Source organism: Lemur catta, chromosome 3 (assembly GCF_020740605.2).
Source record: "Lemur catta isolate mLemCat1 chromosome 3, mLemCat1.pri, whole genome shotgun sequence".
Lineage (NCBI taxonomy): Eukaryota > Metazoa > Chordata > Mammalia > Primates > Lemuridae > Lemur > Lemur catta.
The window spans coordinates 126,759,656-126,779,093 of record NC_059130.1 but is presented as its reverse complement, the minus strand read 5'-3'; the positions used below and the strand labels follow the sequence as shown (position 1 = coordinate 126,779,093).

At 38.0% G+C, this 19,438-nt stretch overlaps 3 long non-coding RNA genes across 11 annotated transcripts in view; 1 reads left to right on the top strand and 2 right to left on the bottom strand.

The window, feature by feature from the left end:
* Positions 1-11,851, top strand: part of LOC123636044 — a 39,659-nt gene extending 27,808 nt beyond the window's left edge. Inside the window, exons 4-5 of the long non-coding RNA XR_006734281.1 lie at positions 4,723-4,857; positions 11,679-11,851. This is a non-coding gene — a long non-coding RNA (uncharacterized LOC123636044). The remainder of the gene's footprint in view (positions 1-4,722; positions 4,858-11,678) is intronic.
* Positions 7,056-19,438, bottom strand: part of LOC123636045 — a 63,755-nt gene continuing 51,372 nt past the window's right edge. For all 9 annotated transcript variants that reach the window (XR_006734290.1, XR_006734289.1, XR_006734288.1 and 6 more), the window contains 2 exons: positions 12,739-12,880; positions 7,056-7,436 (listed from right to left, as the gene is read on the bottom strand). This is a non-coding gene — a long non-coding RNA (uncharacterized LOC123636045). The remainder of the gene's footprint in view (positions 7,437-12,738; positions 12,881-19,438) is intronic.
* Positions 17,621-18,933, bottom strand: LOC123636046. Its single transcript, XR_006734291.1, has 2 exons — positions 18,391-18,933; positions 17,621-17,664 (listed from the first exon to the last, which is right to left on the bottom strand). It is a non-coding gene; the product is annotated as an uncharacterized LOC123636046 (long non-coding RNA).

The window sequence follows — 19,438 nt, the reverse complement described above, 5'->3', positions numbered from 1 at the left end:
CAGGTGGATCACTCAAGGTCAGGAGTTCGAGACCGGCCTGAGCAAGAGCGAGACCCCCATCTCTACTAAAAATAGAAATAAATGATCTGGCCAACTAAAAATATATATATAAAAATTAGCTGGGCATGGTGGCGCATGCCTGTAGTCCCAGCTGCTCGGGAGGCTGAGGCAGTAGGATCGCTTAAGCCCAGGAGTTTGAGGTTGCTGTGAGCTAGGCTGACACCAGGGCACTCACTCTAGCCCGGGCAACAAAGCGAGACTCTGTCAATAAATAAATAAATAAATGAATGAATGAATGATAAATAAAAACAGTGAATGCTGGTTTAATTAGAAAGTCGGGTATGACTTTATTGAGAAGATAAGAGGAAGGATAGTGTATGTGCATTTTTGTTGGGGGTGGGTGTATGTGGAAGAGATTAATTGACTTGAGGTAGGACGTCAGTAGGTAAGGGTAGGGCTTATAAATACAGAGGTAAGTACCAAAAAACAAAACTAAAATAGAGGGCAGGGATTGCCGTAGGGTAGCAGCAATAGAGGTACAGGGTTTGGGATTGTTTGATTTTTGAAAAATCATATGTACGTATTTGAATTAAAATGAGGATAAAATTTGCATAACCATAGACCTTCCTGTGCCTTCTCATCTCTTTCCAGGTCCTTTCCCATCTGCCTCCTCCCTTTGTTCAGTCTGTCTTCTGAGAAGAGCTCTATTTCTGTTTCAGTTTCGCCACCTGTCACTCACTCCTTCACCCACCCTGATCTGATTTGGAACAATATTATTTCAACAAAATAATATTACTCTTGCTAAAGTCACCAGTGACCAACAGTTTGCTAAATCTAGTGGACTTTTCAGTTCCTTTTGCTTTTTGACTTTTCAGTGATACTCTGCACTTTTTGAAACCCTATCTTCACTGGATTTCTATAGGATAGCTCTCCTGGATTTGCTCTTAGTTCTTGGGGCCTAGGTCTCTTTCTGCCATATTCTATCCTAGGGAAGTCAAATCTGCAGTTATGGTTTTGGTTACTATTCTTGGGTGTCTCACAGATCTTCAGCATGTGCTCTCCTGAACTCCCCAGCTGTATCTCCACATAGCTGCTTGGCATCTTCCCTTGGATTTCTAAAAGGCATCTGAACTTGGTCTGCCCCAAACTGAACTCAGCACACACACGCACACACCACTGCCTTCTGCAAACTTAGTCTTCATCCCACAGTCCTTACTTCAGTACCCCGTGTAAGCCAGAAATGGAAGCTTTGTCCTTGAGACTTGCCTCTCCCTCATTCCCTGTCCAAAATTAAGTCCTGGTGATGTTTTCTCTAGGCTTTTTTTTTTTTTTTTTTTGTAAGGCAAGCATGGAAATGAGGTTTATTGAGGAGAGAAAGATAGGATTATAGGGCAAGAGCAAGATACAGGTTTACAGAGTGTGATACATATGCCACAGATGACAACCAGACCCATTGTCACAGCAGAAAAAGAGAGCTAGGCTTTTTTTGCTTGACTTGTTTTATGACGAAATTAAATAAAAACCTTATATGAGTTAACTCCAGAAGAACTCTCTGATACATAATCCTCTTGGGATCATTGTACTTTATTCTTGATCCTAATATAAAAATATATGAAGAAAAGACCTCTTAGGACTTTTCTGGCCCCCCATGGCTCTTTAACAGTAAAATTTAGTATGTAATTAAAAAATAGCGTCCAAGATTCATAGGTCTTAATATATTTAGTAACTCTTATCTATCTTTATAAATTCTCTTCCTTTGTGCATGACTTATTTCTTATTAGCTTCATGCTCTTATTTTATACTGACCTTGAATTAAATTGCTGAAGGGGATGTTACAATAGGGTTATTAAAAATATTTCAAAACTGTTAAAGTGGAAATAATTAAACTCTTCAAAACAGTTTCAAGAACAGTACAAAGATATCCTGTGTTCCCTCAGCCTGATTTCCCAGTTGTTAGAAATTTACCATATCTGCCTTATCACTCTCTCTTTCTCTGTAGATACAAGCCATTTTTTTTGGAACCATTTGACAGTAAGTCACAGATATGATGTCACAGGACCCCTCAATACTTCAATGTCTGTTTCCTAAAAAATAGAGACACTTTTCTACATGAATCACATTATGCCCATCAAAATCAGGAAATTAATACAATAGCACATTCTAATCCACAAACCTCATTCAAATTTTACTGATTTTCTCCAATAAAGTCTTTTATAGATCCAGAATCCAATATAGGATCACATGTTGCATTTAACTGTCATGTCTCATTAGTTTCCTTCTATCTTGAACAGTTCTGAGTCTCTTCTTCCTTTCATGACCTTGATATTTTGGAGAGGACAGGCCAATTACTTTGCAGAATGTCTATCAGTATGTGTTTGCCTGATGTTTCCTCATGACTGGATTTAGGACATGCATTTTGAAAGGCAGCTGTGCTCACCACTATACCACCAATGTACTCAGGACATACATTTTTGGCAGGAATACCACAGAAGTGATGCTGTGTTCTTCTCAATGCATCTTATCAGAAGGCACATGATGTTGATTTGTCCCATTGCTGATGACATTTACTTTTATCATTTGGTAAGATGATATCTGCCAGACTTTGCAATGGAAAGTTAATGAATAAATATTGTCTGGAGATATTTTGAGACTATGTAAAAATCCTGTTCCTGATCACACTTTCACCCATTTATATTAGTATCCAGTTTTGCTCCTTGACCAAAACAATTATTATAAGGGTTACCAAATGGTAATCATCCCTTCCATCATCGTTCTACATTTATTAGTTGACCTTGTATTGTAAGGGAAAGCTTTCCTGCCTCTGTATCCACCCCCCATTTATTTATTAATTGATATCAGTATGGGCTCCTAGGTTCCTATTTTATTCAATGGGTTATAGACAATTGCTCTCATTATATCATTTCTTTGATGTTCAAATTGTCCCAGATTTAGCCAGTGGGAGCCCCTTGGTTAGCTCCAGTGTCATTTTGACATATCTCCATGATCTTTTGGGAATTTCCATACTTTATGGCACATGATGTTCTAGGCTTATTCAATACTTTCCCTGCCTGAGCCCTGAAATTAGCCATTTCTCTGGTTCCTTTTGAGGAGAATAGTATTTAGAAACCAAAGTCTGGATGTCTGGCATGCTCATTGCTGCTGGTATACTCATCTTTGTGTTTATGTGTATATGTATGTATGTGTGTGCATGTATACATACATACATACATATACATTTGTTCCTTGTTCCTTAGTGGGGGATTCAGTCCAGGACCAGCTATAGGTACCAAAATCCATGGATGCTCAAGTCCCTGATATAAAATGGTGTAGTATTTGCATATAACCTATGCACATCCTCTTATCTACTTTAAATCATATCTAGATTACTTATAATACCTATAATACCTAATGCAATGTAAATGTTATGCAAATAGTTGTTACATGGTTTAGGGAATAATGACAAGAGGAGAAAGTCTGTACATGTCCAGTACAGATACAATTTTTTTCTCAAATATTTTTGATCTACAGTTGGTTGAACTGTGGGGTTTACTTGGGTTTGTCAAGGAAAGGGAGGACTGAGGGGGCTGTGAAAGGAAGTGTGGAGGTGGGGAAAGAGGAGATTCACAGGGCTCAGTTGCAATCATGGAATACAGTGAAGTGCTGAGAATGAGCTTCCCTCGCTCATTCTCTTCCCTTATGGGACGGGAAAGGTCCGGGCAAGGAGATTTTAGGAATCCCAGAAGCTTTAATGTTTACTGTATTTTTAAGGCCTAGAATTTAAACAGTATTATAATCTGTAAGATTTAGAGATATGTTTCAGTTGTTCCCAAATGCTGGGGCTCATGATCTAACACAAGGTTCGTGGTGAAGGTTTCCTAGGCTCATGCTGTTCCTAACAGACGAGTCCCTCCAAGCTGAGTCAGGAGAGGCCTCTTCTGTGAAACCCTCAGTCATCAGACACCCGAGTGTAGCCCCAGGGTTTTCCCTAGTCTTGCCAGGCACAGGTGGAAAATCATCTGGAGGTCGGGTGACTGTTTTCTTCTGTTAATCCAGAATACTGAAATTTGAATAAAATAGCAATGTTGTTTCTTAATAATGTAATAAATACCCCTGAAACTAACATCTATTCAAGAATATGATTGTTCCTAATAATTTGTGGCCCTCTGGTATCCTGTTTGCCAGCTTTTCCCATCTTACCCCAGAAGTAACTATTAATACTTTTTGCATTTTCTGTTCATGGTTTTATTTTATTGAAATGCTTTCATTTATCAATATATGCATATACAATTGGGTTTTTTAAGCCATGATTATAATAAACCAAAGTACAAACAATTAGGGCATTTAAATTCCATTTTCTATTGATCAAATTACAAACAATGCATTATTGATAAATGTTGTCTTGTAATATTTCTGTGCATTAGAATAAAACTTAAATTTATTTAAAAAAACATGTTGGCATAAGGTAGCCATTTGTTCTCCTTGGGAAAACCTTAACGCTTTCATTTTTAGACTCTCACTTTTTATGAAGTAATGAAGCAAATGGTAACTTGTATGAAGAAAGTGGTGAGGCAGATGGTAGGGAATGAGGCAGAAAGTTGGCAGAGCTACCTGCTACCTTGGTATGATCAGTAGTCAAGAGGCACTGATGATGTTACTCGCTTGTGTTAATAATAATTCAATTTGTAATCTTTTTTTCCCTTATGTTTTTATGTATTACTACAGCTAAAGAAGTAAACAGCTCATGGCACGTTTAACAAAAAGATGACAGGCGGATACAAAAGCTATCCAGCATCTTTGGGCAGCCATTGAGATTACACGGAACCAGAAGCAAATTGCCAACATTGACCGTATTACCAAGTAAGTAAATTTAAACAAACAAACAAAAAAATCCTTGTAAAATTTCATGTGAGACCTTGGGGGAAAAGTCCAAAAATACTTTATTATGCTAATCAACATATATTACAAAGGACTGAAGTCACTTTCTTTGCAGGAGTATATAGTTGTTAGAAAAACAAATATAGAAACATACACAAGCAACTTGTGTTTATAAAATAAATATTAGATAAGTAAAATATCAGTATGTACTATTTATAATAGTTTTGCAGTTATCAGAATTTTTAACTCTTGGTAACTTTATTTAGGTCTTTTATTAAAATGGATTTTAGTTAATCATTTGCTTTTATGTAGTGAAGCTGTCTAAAAATAGTATACTGTTCATTACTCATTGTAATACAGCACAAGCATGGTATGCGCAGTAAGTAAATAACATCTTGGCTGTGTGCTCACGCTTGTAATACTAGCACTTTGGGAGGCTGAGGCAGGAGGATATCACCTTAGCCCAGGAGTTGGAGGCTGCAGTGAGCTATGATGATGGCACTGTACTGTAACTGGGGCCACAGAGCCCCTCAAAGACCCTCAAAAGAAAGCAAAGCAAAATTGTATTAGGTCAAAGCCCACTGACAGCATTTTTAACAATTTCATTCTATATTTTAGAAATTATTAAATAAACCACTCGGTTTTGGTTTTTTTGTTTTTTGAGACAGAGTCTCACTCTGCTGCCCAGGCTAGAGTGCCGTGGCATCAGCCTAGCTCACAGCAACCTCAAACTCCTGGGCTCAAAGCAATCCTTCTGCCTCAGCCTCCCAAGTAGCTGGGACTACAGGCATGCACCACCATGCCCGGCTAATTTTTCTATATATATTTTTAGTTGTCCATATGATTTCTTTCTATTTTAGTAGAGACGGGTCTCGCTCTTGCTCAGGCTGGTCTCGAACTCCTGAGCTCAAACAATCCACCCGCCTCGGCCTCCCAGAGTGCTGGGATTACAGGCATGAGCCACTGCGCCTGGCCAAACCACTCAGTTTTTAAAAAGAAATTTCCTCCCCACCCCAGTTTGTAATGCTATTTATATTGGTAGACAAAGATTCAGGATACAAAAAAAAAAATCAAACTAATTCATGACTCTTCTATTTACTTGTTATATACTAATTATAAGGATGTCTTAAAATAAGAACTTGGTTTTATTTTGTTTCTCTGGGTATTTTTAAAGGAATAACGCCAAACTTATCCTAGCACTCTGGGAGGCCGAGGTGGGCAGATTGTTTGAGCTCAGGAGTTTGAGACCAGCCTGAGCAAGAGCAAGACCTGTCTCTACTAAAAATAGAAAGAAATTATATGGACAGCTAAATATATATATAGAAAAAATTAGCCGGACACGGCGGCGCATGCCTGTAGTCCCAGCTACTCAGGAGGCTGAGGCAGGAGGATTGTTTGAGCCCAGGAGTTTGAGGTTGCTGTGAGCTAGGCTGATGCCATGGCACTCTAGCCCGGGCAGCAGAGTGAGACTCTGTCTCAAAAAAAAAAAGTCAAATTTATCTTTTTAAATGTTTGGAGGTTGGTTTTTTTGTTGTTGTTGTTAATTTAGATAAAATTTCTTTATACCTATTTCTCCATATTCTTTAAATGCTATTTGTAAAAATGGAAACAGATAATTTACAAAAGCTCACTTAAACATTTTTTGTTGGCTTTTGTTAATAAGTAACAAAATTGAATTCCATATATTTTTGTCCCTTCCCTGTATTCTGGTGAAGAAGATCATAAAATTACCTGCAAGGGAAGGAACAGAAGATGGAGAAAGGGTTCGGGCTCTGTGTGGCTCTGACTCTACGCTCACCCTCAGAATACTTTGACGCTGACCATGTTCAACTCTTAGCTCCTGTAGGTTAGTGGAAGGAACAAAATAATACTGTATGGAAAGTAAGAATAAAATAAATAGTACATTGTTTTTATTATTATAGTTTTAATTAAAGCAAATAATTTGAGGTGTGGTAGCTAAATAAAAATTACAGAGAGGTGATGTTGATAATAAAAACATTTAAAGAAATCTCAAAGAATAAAAAGTATTTTCTTATGGTTGAGACTTTTAAGAAAACAGTTTTTGTATATCAAATTGCTCATAGAAGACCGCTGAAATAAAATACTGTTCTTTGGATTTGTTTTTAAAAATTAAAATCATGTAAGCTTCACTGAAACATTTCAGTTTTTCAGACTATTCGTTTTTCTCACGTGTAGCATCTTTCTAGATCTCACGTGTAGCATCCTTCTAGAAGCTCTAGGGATGTTCCCTAGGAAGCTGTCAGACACTCCTAGTAAATATTGCTGTTAGATTGTGACCACCTGCTGTGTGGGAGTCAGAGAATTAACCCCACAGTGCCGGGTGCAGACGTCTGTTGGATTATCGCAACACTTATGTGTGTACGTGTGTGCGCAAGTTAAACTGTGACAAAAGATGCGAAGGTTGTTAAACAGGATTGCACACACCTTCTCCTTTTGTATCGCGGCTTGTCGTTAAGTGTTCCTTTCTCTCCTTGCTTCATCGGTATAGCCTTAAATGATGCCAAGGCTTATTTTCCTTCATGTTGTGAGGTCCATAGTTCCTAATTAAATATCAATAAATTTATTTTACCTAGTAAATAGTCTTAGTTTTATTAGTGTCATCTAAAGATAGATGAAAAGAAAGGAAGAAAATCGGAGGTTAAGTGCTCAGGAGGGGTTCCCCGTGTGTCCTCTGCCTCGTCCCCTCTGAGAGCTGTGTCATATTTCCTCCCATCGCAGTGGCTCACGTCTCAGCGTTCTGTGCTTTTTTCCCAACATCAGTCACAGTCGTAACTATTTCCCTGCTGGACAGTTGGCTCCAGGGGGGACTGTGCAGAGAACTGCCTGACCCAGTGCCTTTGCTTCTTGGTTAACGTCAACTTTCTTGCCTGTTGCGCTTGCCTGAGGTCAGTTAGGAAGTGGCGTGGGATGAGGACAGGCACTCTGATCTTTTGCTGTAAAGCCTGATATGCCTATTCTGCACTCTCAAGCCTTGGATTCATTTTAAGTCAAGTTGTTCTGCTTATTTACAGGTAAGTCTCAACATAGAGGTGTCTTTTAAACTTTAGAAATGGCTGAAGTTACAGAAGGCTGCAGAAGAATTATTGTTAGGATTGCATATGTAGTCATTAAGTTTCACTCTTTATTTTGACTAGTGACTCCATTTTAAAAAAAATTGAAAGCTACATAGTTTTAGTCATGCATTCAAAGTTATGGGAGTTGGTGTGACTCCCTCTTAGGCTATCCTGCATCCTGCATCCTAAACATTATCATTTACTTTGGTATAATGGCTTCATTCTGCTTGTTTCTGTTTTGATCTGTGGATTTCTCATCCATCTTTTTTGTTGTGGCTTTCATTTGGGATTTATTGATTGGGGAAACTGGATCATTTGGTTTCTCATAGTCTGGCTTTTGAGGATCGCAGCTCTGTGGTCCAGTTTGACCTGCTGCTCAGTCCTCTGTATTTCCCGGAAACTGATGGTTGGTCCAGAGGCTGTGGGGTGGGTCGAGGCTGTTGCACAGGCTGCGGAAAGTTGTGTTTTCAGGAGGCACAAGTGTCAGTTATCTCGTTTTGTGATATATGTAGCTATTGATGCTAGATCCAGTAATTCATTAAGAATTGCAAAATGGTGGTAATCTAATTTTCTTTCCTTTGCTAACTGGAATGCCTCTGTAAGGACATAGGCTTCCCATTATCTGCTATTTGGTTATGCTGTGGTATGGTTCACATGGGAAAAGTAGGAGAAGTGTTTAATTCCTTCTCTTTATGTATTTACCAGTTTTCAAAATAGCATCCTTCAGTGGTAACCAGCTAGGTTTTTTCTTTCAGTTGTCATTTTTTGACAAAATCCTTTCTGATGCTGAGGTTTTCCCATCTTTGACCAGTGGGGGCCTCTGTGTTGGATCCCAAAGTTTGTTCCTGCTTTCTCGGGTGACAAGGTTTAAGGCCCATTTTGTACACATCCTAAACCACTGCTTTCTTCCAAGGGCTCCGGTTTCTTTTAGTTTGAAATTGTATTTCAAGAGTACTTTCTGGCCACTCCGTGTTGCTACTGTGTTGTCTCTCTAGGCCTTGGAATGGACAGAGTTAGGAAATCAATATACTTTTAAAAGATAAAAACACCTCATTAATTCATACTGATATTTTCCATTGAAATTTATGGCTACTGGGTTTTATGTATCTCTTCTATCTAAAATCTTACCTCCTCTCTGACATGGTGAGAATTGTGGATATCATGAACAATAAAATTTTAGAATATCATATAATTAGTCAATATTTTATGCAACATTATGTACACAGCTATCTGAGAATAAGAAACAAAATTATATATAGTTAAGATTATATTACTATTATATATATTTAGTTTATATTATTTGAGGCCTGTCTTAGTGTGTTCAGTCTTCTTTTCCTGTCTTCTGTTTGTAATTTTCAATTGAATTCTTTTCATCTTTTTTCTTTTTGATTTTTAATTTTTTCATTCTTTGCAACTTATGTTTATGTGATATTATCTGCTGTATAATCACTCTTGTGTAGCTTCTAGTTTAGACTTCACTTCTGAAGTGATTTCTTTTCCATTTACTTCAAATGTTTAACCCATTCCTGAGTTTTTCTAATTCTGATTTACAGCATTCCTATTATATCATTTTCTTAATGTCTTTTCTCATTTCTTGAAACAGTGGATCCTGGTTTTCTTCTGTTTTGCAGACATATCTTTCTGACATGCCTTCATCTAAGGGTGTCACTCTGTCCTGTGAGCCGCAGTCCTTCCTGTTGTCATTCTGGTGTGAAAATCTGTTTTCCCAAACTTGTAGCAGGTAGAAGTGGGTCTGAATCCTTTTACTAGATTTATGGCTCTAATGCTCTTCTTATGCCAGTTTTGTGAAGTGCTAAAAATATGGCCTCATATTTCTTGAGATTTCCTAGGTTTTTCTCTATCTTTCCCCCATTTTTCCTTGAACCACCCTTTCTTATACTAAAGGTCTTTTTAACTGACTCCAGTAGTATTTGATATTTTAGTTCCTCACACTTATCTATAATGTGGGGCTTTGTCCTGGAAGGGAGCTTTGCCTAATTTTGGGTGTTCAGAGGACTGTCGTGCTCCAGCTCCTGAGGACTGTACCATGGATCCGTGCGTTACTGTGAATCATCTCACGTGAGGATGTCTCACCCTGTCCATTGCAGCTGCAAGGTTGGTCCTCCTGTGCTCAGCTCCCCTAGATTCCCCACTGTGTCCCTCCTTGTCCTCCGTAGCTGTCAGTACTGATTGCAACTGTAGCTCTTGCAGATTTGTCCTGACTGCTCAAATTTTGGGATTCACAGGACTCCTTATCACTTAATTTTTGTGGTACTGTATATGTTGTCCCAGGGCCTTTTGCTTTGTTTTGTTTGCTTCTCTTCCAGTAACTCTGTCTAGGAGGTTCAGGGGTGAGTTTAAAACTGTTACCTCTACCATCTTCCCAGCTGACAACAATCTTGTGATTTATCTTTAAAAAAAAAAATTTGTTGCTAAAGGCACTGGATATTTTCTGGAGTTCAAAAGCAGAGCTAAAAGCAATAAAAAAAAATCCCTTTTAGCAGAAACAAACCCAAGGCATGTTCTTCATGTTTGTATATAACACTGGACACCTCAAAATCCACAGCAATCTCATCATCAAATACAGGATCCTGAATGTTGTAAGACTTACATTGCAATTTTAAAAGGAAATTCCATGAGTAGAATTTGTGGCCTTTTAAAGTAGTTAAGCCTCAGATCCTCATAATTGATTGAACTCTTAGGAACTAATAATAATCTTTTTGTTTTTTTTTTTTTTTTTGAGACAGAGTCTCGCTGTGTTGCCTGGGCTAGAGTGAGTGCCGTGGTATCAGCCTAGCTCACAGCAACCTCAAACTCCTGGGCTTAAGCAATCCTACTGCCTCAGCTTCCCGAGTAGCTGGGACTACAGACATGCGCCACCATGCCCGGCTAATTGGAACTAATAATAATCTTCTTATCTCAATAAAAAAATAGGAGAATGTATCTGTGTTCATTCTAGATGTTTATTCCACCTAAGTATGATGATATCCAACATTCAGAGTTCATAGCAGTACCTGTCCATGATACCTCCCCAGGAAAGAGTGTTCTGAGTCCTTTTTACCATTTTCTTTTAATTTTCCTTTTTTAAAAGAACTGCTAGTGCTGTATCCAAGAAACTAGGAAAGGTGCTTTAAGTTACAGAATCACTGCTGAGATTTATTCAATAATTCAAATCTTTAAAAATATATACCTAAGGGAAACTTCTTTCACAAGTTTTATTATTTTGCTATGGAAAGTATTTTTACTAAAAAGATCAATCTGACCTCAAAACACATATCTGGGATTAAGTCTGATGTTTTGATTAATGGTGAAGCTGTCCCTCTGATTTACAGCTCATGTTTATAAATTAATAATAACATAAATTCTATAGATGACTTCATTTGGGAACTAAATAAGCATGAATTTTGGCCTCTCAGTAAAAACGTTTTACATTTCTAGAAATGGATGTCTTCTAATGTTTAATCATCGCAAAATTGAAACAATTGAGTCATTTTATTATTAAAAAAGGAAATACAGTAGTCAGTTGAGGGTTGTATGAAGATACGCATGATAATAGTAGTCCTCTTTTCAGTTTAAATGTCTGTAAACACTATAGTTGTCACATGAATTCATCACTTTTATGTAATTTGGATAGGTGTCATTAAAGCTTTGAAATACTCAGTTACTTATCATTTCTATTAAATATTTATAAAATATTTTTATGCTTCAGATGATGCCCTTGTTTTACAGATTTCCAATCAAGATGTAAAGGGTGAAGAATCAAAGAACAAAGAATCAGTAACAAGTGAAATTTAAGCCTTCAGTCATGCAGATTCCTAATATGATTCATAACTCATTGTCATGTTATTTCTCTAAATGCCATGTATAGTTTAATGTCCAATAAAATCAAGTTACATATATCACTTGCTTTTCTTTAAACCAAACAAATTATGCACATCTAATTTGGGTAATTATAACATGGCATTAGAAGTTTATCATTATTTTAAGTAATAGTTATAGTTTAAAGACATGCTTTTGAAACAGATATGGATTTTTTACTAGTCTCTGCTGGCATTATTAGCTAGGCAGTGTGATTGGGGAGGTTAACTTATTTTTTATTGACTACTGGGAAAAAGCAATCAAAATAGTCAACCTATGTGTTTCCTTTCTGTCTTGAGTAACTTTGACTTTGTGTTTTTAGAGGTGATCACATTGTGACTAGCATGATTAGACTAACAGCAGATTGGTAGACTAGTCCCAATCAAGTTAATGTTTCAGAATAGGGCATCGATTAATTACATGTATTGCTTACTTTAGGGTCAAACCCAAGTTAGAAAAATGTGACCTCTGACCTCTTGTGACATGTTTGGCATTGAAATTTCTGAGTTCTCCTGGAGTTCTTCCTGTTGCTACAGATATACATAAGCCCAAACTGTAAGTCCTCTTCATGTGTAGCTTGACTTTGAAGTTGCAACTAGGTACATATTATTTCTTTTTTTATGTATTATAATTTCACTTGTTGAAGCCCAATTTCCAGAAACTGTTTATTTAAGTTAAAGTTTGCTATGTCTCTCTCTTAGAATTATTAGAGAGGAGGAGAATGGCCATTCCTAAGTTACTTCTTTGTAAATAAGTTAGTTTGAAAAACTACCTGTTATTATGCTGTTCATGTAATTCCAAGGATTCTGCATGGAATTACTCATTGCATTCTCCTTTCAATCTATATGGATTTATTCTTCTTATGTATCTTATTGTGAAAGTGGATTGGCAGGTATACTTTACCACTGTTATCATTACTATTTTATTTTACCTGATAGCCTTACAGAAGAAGTAGCTAATTCTGAATAACCAAAGTCCATGGTGAGTTTTTTCCAGGAAGCCAAAATCTTCTTACATTCATCTTGCCTTGGATTGTCTAGCTGTGTTCATGTGCTTGACATTTCTTTGCAGTTCTATGAAGGAAACATACAGACAAGGCACATAGAAATGTAAACAGCTGTTAAAGAATCAGACAGTAGTACCTAGTAATAGGAGAGGGTCGTTACCACATGATGAGGGTTTATTAATTTACAACACTGGAGGCTTTGTTTGAGGGGAGAGGCACCAGGAGAGCTCGGAAGGCCTTGTGGGTGGCATGGAATTAGTCAGGCCTCAGTCGTCGGATGGGGTTTGACATGGCAGAGAGGACAGTCCAAGTAGAGGGACCGTGGGGTGTAAGGAAAGTGGATAAAAAGGCAGAGAGGTCAGACTAGGAAGGCCTTGAACGCTAGCGTTGACATTTTAATACATAGGTAGAGGGGAATAGTGAGTGCTTTTTGAATAGAAAAATGGTAAAAATAGAACATACTCATTTTTTTCCCTCCCAGGCTAGACTGAATGGTCCCCTCAAATGTCTCTTGAGTCCATCTGCTCTTCCCTCTTCTGGGCTGAGTTTTCACTCTTGTGATTTCCTGCCTGTTCCTCCAGCCCCTGTTTTTCCACAACGTCATCGCAGATCGCTCTACCATTGCAGGCCTTTCTCTCTTGCCCTCAAAGCCCACATTCCTGGGCAAAGGTGTCGCTGTCTTGGCCCGTGTCTTCCACATCACCTCCGCCGCCCCCACTCTGCTACGCTCCAGAAGCCGGAGATGTGCTTGGCAGGTCCTCAGGTCTGTGTCTCCCACACGCCACATGGGATGACCTTCCCAGACTCTTCTTCCAAATGTCATCCCTGGGAAGTCTTTCCTGACACTGTTAAGCCAACCTAATTTTACCAGTTATTTTTCTAAATTTTAGGTCTGATTGTGTTCTTAAATCCTCTTTTGATTTCCCTATTGTGCATAAAGTCCAAATAATGGAGCAGGGCATTTTTATAAAGCTCTTCACAATTAGATCATAATATTTCTTCTTTTTACAACCAGCCTTTCCTCTCTCAGTGTTCCATCTGATGAGACAAGTCTCAATGGCCTGAGCACTCTATAGATTTTTTTTTTAAGAGATGGGATCTCGCTAGGTTGCCCAGCCTGGACTCGAACTCTTGGATTCAAATGATCCTCCCACCTCACCCTCCTGAGTAGCTGGGATTACAAGCATGTGCCATCATGCCTGGCTTGGATTTTTAATTTTGTATTTTTCCTTCATTAATGGACAAAATCATACCCAGTCTTTCAAGATCCAACTAAAATATCATCTCCTTTGAGATTTTGATACATTCCTCATTGTAACCAATCCTGTTCCCCTTTGTCTTTATTCTCATAGTAATAGATATAAAATTTGATTTTATTAGTTATTGAAGTCTCCTATGATCTTTGAAATATATTTCCATTTCTTTTATTGACTGTGAGAACCTTAAGAGTAGGGAATATCTCTTTTCTACTTTTGTATCTTAATGTGAAACAGTGATTGAGACATTAATAATAATATTCAGTTTTATTAACTGCAGAAGTGGTTTTAAGGAGGATTATAATAATTGGTAACATTAAATGAGCCATTATTTTGTGACAAGCACTGTGCTATATATAAGTTACTTATCTCATTTAATTTTCACAGCAACGCAGGCATGTGGTCATTACCCCCACACTGCTGAGAAGGTACTGTAGTGAGAAGGTGAAGTAGTTGCCCAAAGTCATCCAGGTTGTTGGTGGCAGAGCTAAAATTTGAAAATAGGTCCATCTAATGTTGGAGTTCAAGCTACTAAACATTTAAAATTTTTTCTTCTGGTATTTAATGGGTTTATATTTATATCTTTGCAAACTCTGAAGTTTTCAAAACATGATCATCTCCATGGTACTTACATATTATCTCATTTCATCCTCACAACTGTGAGTTAAAACTAGCCGCACTTTATAGGTGAAGAATGCAGCTCTCAGTAAATTATTTGTCCCAGGTTAAGTGTTAGAATTAAGAAGAACCCAGTGCTTCAGAATATATTCTAGAATTTTAAAATTAACTCCATTTGATACAGAATCTATAAAGATGCTGTTTAGGTTTTGAAGTTTAACACTTTTTGTTCAATGCAATTTTAAAGTAAAATATTTGTTTGCCATGAAATATTACATTTCTAAACGTAACATAACCATATAATAGGATACTTGGAAAATAGAAAAACAGAAAAATAACCACCTGTAATTTCTCTACCCAAATTCAACTAAGGTACTCATTTTGATGTTGTTCTTTCTAGTCATTTTCTGTATATGTATGTGTTGTCTCAGCATGGCTGAGTCGTCCTCCATGTTGTCGCGTGGCCACCGCAACATGTGATGGTGGCACGGGGCTCCCCCTGGTAAGACGGCACCTCCCCATACCTGGGAGGGAGGAGAAGTGAGGTGAACGAGCACTTGTTATGAGGTTTGCATTATCTCATTTACCCGCAACACAGCCACATGGCACTGGCTTTAATGATTGTCTAGGTGTGCAGGTGGAGATGCAGGCGGAGTGAGGGCTTCTCCTGCCGTACAGCAGCCACTGTGCACAGGGGACCCGCAGACTCCAGAGGCCTCGCCTCCCCTGGGTGCTCACGTGGCCGCCGCATCTTCTATTAAGTTCTCGTAACAAAGCTCCGTGCTCCAGCTGCACAAATAAATAGTGGGGTGAAAGCTCAGAGGGGTAACCTATACCAAGGAGCAGGAATTCCTTTTGTAGGACTAAGGGCAAGGGACTGGGCACTTTACGTGCATTACCTCATCTGGCTCTGTCTACAACCCTGAGGTGAGTGTCCTCTGCCTTTTTCATCACGGTGCCATCACCATCGCATGCTAGGATAACCTGGGTGTTTTCACCATGCTCCGTGTCCCCTCGCATCATACCCTTGCCTCGTGCTTTGAATTATTTCCCTACTGTGGACACGCAGGCGAGTGTCTCTGGCTTCCTTCCAGCACAGATAACTGTGCATTGCCCCAGCTCTTCACGGCCACTCACTGGGATGTAGGTCCAGAAAGAATTCCTCCGTGGTGATGCCATACGCATATGGGTACTTAATTTGACTAAGCTCTTAAGAAAGGATGCCTCGGTCTACAAGTTTGGTAGCACTGTGCACATTGGGTTTTGTTTTCCTGTACATCTGCATATACTGGACGTTCACTTGCCCAAATTTTGTCATTCAGAGGGATGTTTTAATTTGCATTTCTGTATTTGGTTTAGGCAGCTCATGGTGTTCTTATATGGTTCTGGGCTTCCTTTGCTGCGGGTGCCTGTTACTGCCTTCTGCCCATTTCCCACTGGGATTGCTGTCTTTTCCTGTTGACTTCCAGAAGCTCTTGTTACACTGGACAATAATTCCTTTATAGGTTTTATGGTTTGTAAATCTTTTCTCTGTCATCTGTTTATTAATTTTTTCCATAGTTTTCTTTACTGAACAGAAACTTCTAATTTGGATGTGATCAAATTCAGTCTAGTTTGCCTACTGTTTTATGCTTTTGAAATTTTATTTAAGAAGTCCTTAAGGCAACAAGAATATTCCCTACATTTTCCTTTACTAACTTTATAGTTTTACCTTTCATAGGTCTTTAAACCATCTGTAGTTATCTTTTTATGTGTTAGGTGAGGATCTACCTTACTTTATTGTTTGTTGTGAGTCTACCTTCTTCTTTAGACTTTAAACTTAAAAGTCTTAAGAACTCTTGTGGGAGATACTTTAGGGGCCCCTGTAGCAGACCATGTGGTTGAATTGCTTGTTGGCAGTGCCATAGTGTTCTTTGCCCTCTGCCGTGAAACCTCTTCCCACCGGTGTGTGGTCTCTGTGAGGCAGGGGTCTCTGTCGCGTGTGGCTGGCATGTGGCCCTCACCCAGCTGTCTCCAGCAGTGTTTATTACATGCTGGGTGCACGTGAGCTCTTTTCCTGTAGCCAGTTTGTCCTTCTGAGAGAAAGCTTGAAAATGTTAATAGACCGAGACTAATGCTAATATTGCTCTACTATTAACTGGCTGTGTTTTCTCGAGGAAGTCATTTTTCTTACTTTGTCTGTAAATCGGTGCCTCTGTGTCACCACTGTCTCATTCAAGATACAGGAAGTTCCCTGTGCTCCTGTGTGGCCAGCCCACCCTGCCCTCCAGCCCCACTCCATCACCAATTGGCTGTCACAGTGATGAGCTTTGCCTGCTTTGGAATTTTATATAAGTGGAATTATACAGTGTATTACTTTTCATGATTGGCTTTTTTGATCAACATGTTTTGAGATTCATCTGCTTAAGGATGTTGGTGGTTCATTCTTTTTCATTGCTGAGTAGTAGTCCATTGTGTGCATATATATATATATACCATGATTTTTTAAATCCGTTTAGCTGCTGAAGGGACATTTGGGGGTTATTATGACATAAGATAGAGTGTGCTTTTATGTACAGGTATAGGCGTGTATTGGGATAAATATCTAAGAGTGGAATCACTAGGCCATATGATAAATGTATGTTTAACTTTATTAGAAACAGCACAACTGTTATCCAAAGTGAAGAGTTTACATTTCCACCAGCAGTATATGAGAATTCCAAGTTTTCTACACCTGGTATTGTCCATCTTATAAAATTTGTGTCATTCCAGTGGGTTTGTTAGTGGCATCTCACAAAGTTTAAGTTTGCATTTTCCTGATGTAAGCACCTTTTAATGTGCCTATTGACCAATGATATCTTCTTTCACAAAGTGTCTGTTCAGTTCCTTTGCCCATTTCTTAGTGAGTTGGTTTATTTCAGCATTCTTACTGAAGTGTTATAGAGTTCTTCATATGTGCTGAATACGAGTTCACTGACAGATCTATATATCTGTGGTTCTAGAAGGAGATAATAGAGGAAATGAGGAAGAATCACTATTTATAGAGATATTGGGTAAAAGATACTAGTACTCAATCCAGGAAGCCCAGTGCAGAACAAATCAAAAGGATATCCACATTTAGCCATATTATAGTGAAAACTGCAGAATTTACTAGAGGGAAAGAGAAAACCTTAAATACAGACAATAGATTTTTGAAAAGACATCATTTATAAAGGTGTGGTAGTTAGACTCATGACTGACTTCTTAACTGCAGCACTGGAATTCAAATGACTGGAACAATAGCTTCAATATGTCTTGAGAAATATTAACTCTCAGCCTAGAATTACTTACCTTTCAAGTAAGAAATTGAAATAAAGGCTTTTTTAGACAAAGTCTGAGAGAAAAGAAATTCTTAATGGTTTACATTAGGTAGAAAAAAAATGATCCCAAATGAAAGTTCTGAAATGTAAGAATGAATAAGGAGCAAAGTTGATAAGTGTGGTTAAAATTAAAGCATGAACTATAAAATATAAAAATAACATTCAATTTGTGAAAAATAATTAGGCCAGAGCAACTGTAACACCAGCAGCAGAATATAGAAACAACAAAGGATCATTAGCAGCAGAACAGATAGTCATATGTTTATATAACAGGCTATTACACTACAATAAAAATAAACTGTCGCCTCACACATCAATATGGATTAATTGCAAAAATGTAATGTCAAAGAAAGGAATCAAATTACCAAAGAATACTTGGAGAATGACTCCATTTCTGTAAAGCTCAAAAACCGGCAGCACAGAGCAACGTGTTTTTAAGGAATGCACATACACAGGACCCAACGGTATGAAGACAAAAACGGGGAGATGGTTACCACAGGATTAAGGACACTGGCGGTGGTGGTGGGAGCCAGCAGGAGGGGCCTATCCAAGGAGCTTCTGCTCTTTCTGAGGCGAGGTGGTGGTTTCTCTGGTGTTTCTTTATTCTTCAAACTGCACATATTTTAAAATACTTCCTTGTATGAGTAATTTCTAAATGAAAAATTTTAAAGAAGGAGTAAGTGGATGGCACAGAAGCCTGTTGGGGAACGTGGATGATAAACAGGGGTCAGGAGGTGGGATATGTAATGAAAGGATTGATTATCCTGCCTGGTCGGATCACTGTTGTGTTGCCAGCAGAGTTTTCCTTCTGTTCCCAGATGTGCACATCTCAGTCACATTCAGGCATTGACAGCCTATTCCACTATGTTTTAGGGAACCGGTTCATTCAGTAGTAATCATCATCATTTAAGTCACCTGTTTCTTTTTAGGTATTTCTCTTTTCTTCCACTGAAGACTTTTCTATGCGAGATTATCAAACTGAAAATGATATCCTAATTACATGGAAACTACATTATTTGAATGCTGTGTGTTTTTGAACACTTGGCACTATAGAAAGAAGTGTATTTGGCTGAGTGTTGTTGTGAGTAGAATTCTATCAAGTGTTATCAAGAGAAATTTCATACAGAATTGAAAAAGAAGGCCTAGTATTTACCATTAATTATTTTTCTCTGACAAATGGACAAAGCATATAATTTTATTGTGACCTTTTTTTTAGTTTTTATTTCAATAGATTTAGGGGGTACAAGTATTTTGGGTTACATGGATGAATTATATCATGCTGAGGTTAGGGCTTTTCAGGTACAATGTACATTATTATGATAATATTTTATAATTGAGTTTAAAATGAAAATAGAAGTTTTAAAAATGTATATGATTTAGAAAGATGTAATTACATAATTTATTTTGAAAGAA